This window comes from Diorhabda carinulata, unplaced genomic scaffold (genome assembly GCF_026250575.1).
Source record: "Diorhabda carinulata isolate Delta unplaced genomic scaffold, icDioCari1.1 Dcau_14, whole genome shotgun sequence".
NCBI lineage: Eukaryota > Metazoa > Arthropoda > Insecta > Coleoptera > Chrysomelidae > Diorhabda > Diorhabda carinulata.
The window spans coordinates 290,001-298,162 of NW_026613959.1; the positions used below are offsets into that span (position 1 = coordinate 290,001).

Genomic DNA, 8,162 nt, shown 5'->3' on the forward strand with positions numbered 1-8,162 from the left:
TTAATATTTGATTATTATTAAATTAATAATATTATTATAATATCTTATACGCGTATAGAAAATTTATATAACGACATTTTTATATATATATATATATATATATATATATATATATATATATATATATTATAATAAATGGTAATTATTCGAAACTTTTAGAGAAATTATAATATCGTACTTTGATATATCTGATAAATTTTAACCGCTGCACATGTTTTATTACAAACGAGGCGCGCATAGACAGATATCTCGCACGATATATTCCTCCTCTTTATATTATTACAGTTTTTTTTTTATCTTGAAAGTTTTATACAAATTTCGACGGTCGGGCGTAAATCTTCGAACACCTTCGAAATAATACATAAAATATTATTTCTAAAACGAATTTTTATACATATCGATAGAAACGACATGTGCTTAAATTTCGTTTAGGTACCCGGATGAAAATGTCTCAATAACATATAATCATCACATATAATCTGTCGATATTTTCTTGTATTACCTTCAAACGATAAAAAACTTAGGTAATAATATAATAAACGAAATAAAATTTATCCATAAAAATATAGACACACACACGACAACAGACGACGTTTCAATAAACTATATATTTTTCGTTTATTATAATAACGATTCTTTATCAGAACGTTTTTAGTTAACAAGAAATTTTGTTAATGATCGTTCCGTCAATCGTTATAATATATAATAATACATATGTTGTTATTGTTGTGTCGTCATCGTCGTCGACGCCTTCTATAAACTATGATAAAAATTTTTCGTTATATTTTTATTGGAAAAATTTATATATGTAAATATATTTTTATAGACGTATGAATTATATTTATCTTTTTTTTTTTAATTTTATTCGAAACTTGTTCGAATTTTGTAAAAATTAAAAAAAGATTTCAATATATATACATCTATAATATATATATAATTTATAACATATATAAATTTCTTTTGAAGAGTTCGATAATTTTGTAGAAGAAAATTCTCTTTTACAATTAATACAGACTTGATTTCGTTTTTTTTTTTTTTGTTTAAAAACGAACAAATACTCTGTAATGATCCTTCCGCAGGTTCACCTACGGAAACCTTGTTACGACTTTTACTTCCTCTAAATGATCAAGTTTGGTCATCTTTCCGAAGCATCGGCGACGCCGAAACGCCACCGCGCTCAGTCCGAAGACCTCACTAAATCATTCAATCGGTAGTAGCGACGGGCGGTGTGTACAAAGGGCAGGGACGTAATCAACGCGAGCTTATGACTCGCGCTTACTGGGAATTCCTCGTTCATGGGGAACAATTGCAAGCCCCAATCCCTAGCACGAAGGAGGTTCAGCGGGTTACCCGGGCCGCTCGGCCAGGGAGGACACGCTGATTCCTTCAGTGTAGCGCGCGTGCGGCCCAGAACATCTAAGGGCATCACAGACCTGTTATTGCTCAATCTCGTGCGGCTAGAAGCCGCCTGTCCCTCTAAGAAGAATTATTTGTACGCCGACAGTAAAAACCGCGAACGGCAAGAGCCGAAACTCAATACCGACGGGCCTTTGGGATGTCGAAATACGCCTAGTTAGCAGGCTAGAGTCTCGTTCGTTATCGGAATTAACCAGACAAATCGCTCCACCAACTAAGAACGGCCATGCACCACCACCCACCGAATCAAGAAAGAGCTCTCAATCTGTCAATCCTTCCGGTGTCCGGGCCTGGTGAGGTTTCCCGTGTTGAGTCAAATTAAGCCGCAGGCTCCACTCCTGGTGGTGCCCTTCCGTCAATTCCTTTAAGTTTCAGCTTTGCAACCATACTTCCCCCGGAACCCAAAAGCTTTGGTTTCCCGGAAGCTGCCCGCCGAGTCATCGGAGGAACGTCGGCGGATCGCTAGCTGGCATCGTTTATGGTTAGAACTAGGGCGGTATCTGATCGCCTTCGAACCTCTAACTTTCGTTCTTGATCAATGAAAGCGTTTTTGGCAAATGCTTTCGCTTCTGTCCGTCTTGCGACGATCCAAGAATTTCACCTCTAACGTCGCAATACGAATGCCCCCATCCGTTCCTATTAATCATTACCTCGGGGTTCCGAAAACCAACAAAATAGAACCGAGGTCCTATTCCATTATTCCATGCACACAGTATTCAGGCAAAATTTTGGCCTGCTTTAAGCACTCTAATTTGTTCAAAGTAAACGTGCCGGCCCACCTCGACACTCAGTCAAGAGCACCGCGGCGGGATTGAGTTGGGCCGCCCTTGCGAGCTAAGCCCACCGGCAGGACGTCCCACGACACGCCAGTTAACACCGCGTACGATGAACCAGCGGCGTGGGACACAGATTCGACTACGAGCTTTTTAACCGCAACAACTTTAATATACGCTATTGGAGCTGGAATTACCGCGGCTGCTGGCACCAGACTTGCCCTCCAATTGATCCTCGTTAAAGGGTTTAGAGTGTACTCATTCCGATTACGGGGCCTCGGATGAGTCCCGTATCGTTATTTTTCGTCACTACCTCCCCGTGCCGGGAGTGGGTAATTTGCGCGCCTGCTGCCTTCCTTGGATGTGGTAGCCGTTTCTCAGGCTCCCTCTCCGGAATCGAACCCTGATTCCCCGTTACCCGTTACAACCATGGTAGGCGCAGAACCTACCATCGACAGTTGATAAGGCAGACATTTGAAAGATGCGTCGCCGGTGCGAGACCGTGCGATCAGCGAAAAGTTATTCAGAGTCACCAAATTGTACGATGACGAGCAAGCCCGCCACCGATTGGTTTTGATCTAATAAAAGCGCTCCTTCCGTCTCCGGTCGGAACTCTGTTTGCATGTATTAGCTCTAGAATTACCACAGTTATCCAAGTAAATGTGGGTACGATCTAAGGAACCATAACTGATTTAATGAGCCTTTCGCGGTTTCACCTTAATTTGGCTTGTACTGAGACATGCATGGCTTAATCTTTGAGACAAGCATATGACTACTGGCAGGATCAACCAGGGAACTGTGTTTTATAATATATATAATATATATTATTATTATTATTATTATATATATATATATATATTTTATAATAAAAAACTATTATCGAAAAAGTTTTAATAACAATATCCAAAAGAGGATAAATTATGATGATGTTTTTTATATTACATATATACTTTATATTTATACATAATATAATAATCATCTATATTCGTGTATAAACACATTATTATTTACTTTTTCTTTTGCGTGTTTGCTGCGCTTATTATTGAAAATATATAATTTTCAGCGCCACGCTTTATTTATATTTTTTCTTATTTTATAAAATTTCACCGAATCGACTATAAATCTATCTAAATTTAATCGAAATGAGAAAAATTAGATGATTACGTCGACCGGGCTACAATTTCGACATTATCTCTACCCTTCGCTAGATTGTAAGCGACATGGTTTATACATTAGGTAATAATGAACGAAATTTTTATTCTCGCACGGAATAATGAGAGTTATCGCAAATATTGTGTATTATATATATAAAAGTGTAATATAATATATATTTTTCATAGACGATCGCATTATGAATCGCTCACGATAGAACGCTAGCTAAATTCGCGATCTCGCAATAGATATTTAATTTGTGGATAAATTGATATAATATCTAAAAAGGGAACCGCTAGCAATATACGTTAATATATTGGAGGAGAACGGGGACCCTTTCAGAAAACTATATAATCCACCGATGTGGAATGACCGAAACAACGTCTTTACGTAAATTATAACGAGTTTATTAAAATTTAACGAGACGTCAACTTCGATACACCACACATATATGTGCGCTGTACAACGGTACGCCTTCTACATTAACATTAATAAAGATGTATAGTGAAAATATATAAAAGATGTATTGTGAATATTAAAAAGAAGTATTATGAAATTACATTTTTTCGTATTTAGAAGCCGTCCGAGGTGTATCTATCACATAAAAGTGTTATGAAAATATTAACAATAAGGAAAAAAAGTATTATGAAATTAGATCGCCGCTCGATGTATGAACGTACGAGGTGTATTATATAAAAGTTGTATGAAAATAGAAATAATAATGAAAAACAAGTATTATGAAATTAAATTCCGCTCGATATAGGAACTTGTCGAGAAAGATGATTTGTGAAGTTGAATGGAGATATTTTGTATGTAGAAGTCGTCCGAGGTGTATGACATAAAAGTGTTATGAAAATATTAACCATAAGGAAAAAAAGTATTATGAAATTAGATCGCCGCTCGATGTATGAACGTACGAGGTGTATTATATAAAAGTTGTATGAAAATAGAAATAATAATAAAAAACAAGTATTATGAAATTAAATTCCGCTCGATATAGCAATTTGTCGAGAAAGATGATTTGTGAAAATTGAGTGGAGATGTTTTGTATTTAAAAGCCGTCCGAGGTGTATGACATAAAAGTGTTATGCAAATATTAACAATAAGGAAAAAAAGTATTATGAATTTAGATCGCCGCTCGATGTATGAACGTACGAGGTGTATTATATAAAAGTTGTATGAAAATAGAAATAATAATGAAAAACAAGTATTATGAAATTAAATTCCGCTCGATATAGCAATTTGTCGAAAAAGATGATTTGTGAAAATTGAGTGGAGATGTTTTGTATTTAAAAGCCGTCCGAGGTGTATCTATCACATAAAAGTGTTATGAAAATATTAACAATAAGGAAAAAAAGTATTATGAAATTAGATGGCCGCTCGATGTATGAACGTACGAGGTGTATTATATAAAAGTTGTATGAAAATAGAAATAATAATAAAAAACAAGTATTATGAAATTAAATTCCGCTCGATATAGGAACTTGTCGAGAAAGATGATTTGTGAAGTTGAATGGAGATATTTTGTATGTAGAAGTCGTCCGAGGTGTATGACATAAAAGTGTTATGAAAATATTAACCATAAGGAAAAAAAGTATTATGAAATTAGATCGCCGCTCGATGTATGAACGTACGAGGTGTATTATATAAAAGTTGTATGAAAATAGAAATAATAATAAAAAACAAGTATTATGAAATTAAATTCCGCTCGATATAGCAATTTGTCGAGAAAGATGATTTGTGAAAATTGAGTGGAGATGTTTTGTATTTAAAAGCCGTCCGAGGTGTATGACATAAAAGTGTTATGCAAATATTAACAATAAGGAAAAAAAGTATTATGAATTTAGATCGCCGCTCGATGTATGAACGTACGAGGTGTATTATATAAAAGTTGTATGAAAATAGAAATAATAATGAAAAACAAGTATTATGAAATTAAATTCCGCTCGATATAGCAATTTGTCGAAAAAGATGATTTGTGAAAATTGAGTGGAGATGTTTTGTATTTAAAAGCCGTCCGAGGTGTATCTATCACATAAAAGTGTTATGAAAATATTAACAATAAGGAAAAAAAGTATTATGAAATTAGATGGCCGCTCGATGTATGAACGTACGAGGTGTATTATATAAAAGTTGTATGAAAATAGAAATAATAATAAAAAACAAGTATTATGAAATTAAATTCCGCTCGATATAGGAACTTGTCGAGAAAGATGATTTGTGAAGTTGAATGGAGATGTTTTGTATGTAGAAGTCGTCCGAGGTGTATGACATAAAAGTGTTATGAAAATATTAACCATAAGGAAAAAAAGTATTATGAAATTAGATCGCCGCTCGATGTATGAACGTACGAGGTGTATTATATAAAAGTTGTATGAAAATAGAAATAATAATAAAAAACAAGTATTATGAAATTAAATTCCGCTCGATATAGCAATTTGTCGAGAAAGATGATTTGTGAAAATTGAGTGGAGATGTTTTGTATTTAAAAGCCGTCCGAGGTGTATGACATAAAAGTGTTATGCAAATATTAACAATAAGGAAAAAAAGTATTATGAATTTAGATCGCCGCTCGATGTATGAACGTACGAGGTGTATTATATAAAAGTTGTATGAAAATAGAAATAATAATGAAAAACAAGTATTATGAAATTAAATTCCGCTCGATATAGCAATTTGTCGAAAAAGATGATTTGTGAAAATTGAGTGGAGATGTTTTGTATTTAAAAGCCGTCCGAGGTGTATCTATCACATAAAAGTGTTATGAAAATATTAACAATAAGGAAAAAAAGTATTATGAAATTAGATGGCCGCTCGATGTATGAACGTACGAGGTGTATTATATAAAAGTTGTATGAAAATAGAAATAATAATAAAAAACAAGTATTATGAAATTAAATTCCGCTCGATATAGGAACTTGTCGAGAAAGATGATTTGTGAAGTTGAATGGAGATATTTTGTATGTAGAAGTCGTCCGAGGTGTATGACATAAAAGTGTTATGAAAATATTAACCATAAGGAAAAAAAGTATTATGAAATTAGATCGCCGCTCGATGTATGAACGTACGAGGTGTATTATATAAAAGTTGTATGAAAATAGAAATAATAATAAAAAACAAGTATTATGAAATTAAATTCCGCTCGATATAGCAATTTGTCGAGAAAGATGATTTGTGAAAATTGAGTGGAGATGTTTTGTATTTAAAAGCCGTCCGAGGTGTATGACATAAAAGTGTTATGCAAATATTAACAATAAGGAAAAAAAGTATTATGAATTTAGATCGCCGCTCGATGTATGAACGTACGAGGTGTATTATATAAAAGTTGTATGAAAATAGAAATAATAATGAAAAACAAGTATTATGAAATTAAATTCCGCTCGATATAGCAATTTGTCGAAAAAGATGATTTGTGAAAATTGAGTGGAGATGTTTTGTATTTAAAAGCCGTCCGAGGTGTATCTATCACATAAAAGTGTTATGAAAATATTAACAATAAGGAAAAAAAGTATTATGAAATTAGATGGCCGCTCGATGTATGAACGTACGAGGTGTATTATATAAAAGTTGTATGAAAATAGAAATAATAATAAAAAACAAGTATTATGAAATTAAATTCCGCTCGATATAGGAACTTGTCGAGAAAGATGATTTGTGAAGTTGAATGGAGATGTTTTGTATGTAGAAGTCGTCCGAGGTGTATGACATAAAAGTGTTATGAAAATATTAACCATAAGGAAAAAAAGTATTATGAAATTAGATCGCCGCTCGATGTATGAACGTACGAGGTGTATTATATAAAAGTTGTATGAAAATAGAAATAATAATAAAAAACAAGTATTATGAAATTAAATTCCGCTCGATATAGCAATTTGTCGAGAAAGATGATTTGTGAAAATTGAGTGGAGATGTTTTGTATTTAAAAGCCGTCCGAGGTGTATGACATAAAAGTGTTATGCAAATATTAACAATAAGGAAAAAAAGTATTATGAATTTAGATCGCCGCTCGATGTATGAACGTACGAGGTGTATTATATAAAAGTTGTATGAAAATAGAAATAATAATGAAAAACAAGTATTATGAAATTAAATTCCGCTCGATATAGCAATTTGTCGAAAAAGATGATTTGTGAAAATTGAGTGGAGATGTTTTGTATTTAAAAGCCGTCCGAGGTGTATCTATCACATAAAAGTGTTATGAAAATATTAACAATAAGGAAAAAAAGTATTATGAAATTAGATCGCCGCTCGATGTATGAACGTACGAGGTGTATTATATAAAAGTTGTATGAAAATAGAAATAATAATGAAAAACAAGTATTATGAAATTAAATTCCGCTCGATATAGCAATTTGTCGAGAAAGATGATTTGTGAAAATTGAGTGGAGATGTTTTGTATTTAAAAGCCGTCCGAGGTGTATGACATAAAAGTGTTATGAAAATATTAACAATAAGGAAAAAAAGTATTATGAAATTAGATGGCCGCTCGATGTATGAACGTACGAGGTGTATTATATAAAAGTTTTATGAAAATAGTAATAATTATGAAAAACAAAGTATTACGAAATTACCTAAGTTTGGTGACTGGCCGGCAGAGGGCGCTAGTATCTATAAAACCGTGTTCAGTTTGTCGTCTCTCCGGCAGAGGGCGCTAGTGTCTATAAAACTGTGTTTAGTTTGTCTTCTGGCCGGCAGAGGGCGCTAGTGTCTATTAAACCGTGTTAAGTTCGGTGACTGGCCGGCAGAGGGCGCTAGTGTCTATAAAAAGGTGTTTAGTTTGTCGTCTCTCCGGCAGAGGGCGCTAGTGTCTATAAAACTGTG

General features: G+C 33.7%; 1 non-coding gene across 1 annotated transcript; it reads right to left on the bottom strand.

The window, feature by feature from the left end:
• Positions 1–1,062: 1,062 nt before the first annotated feature.
• LOC130903195 (small subunit ribosomal RNA) lies at positions 1,063–2,984 on the bottom strand. The gene has a single exon (XR_009060602.1). It is a non-coding gene; the product is annotated as a small subunit ribosomal RNA (ribosomal RNA).
• Between the last annotated feature and the right edge of the window lie 5,178 nt (positions 2,985–8,162).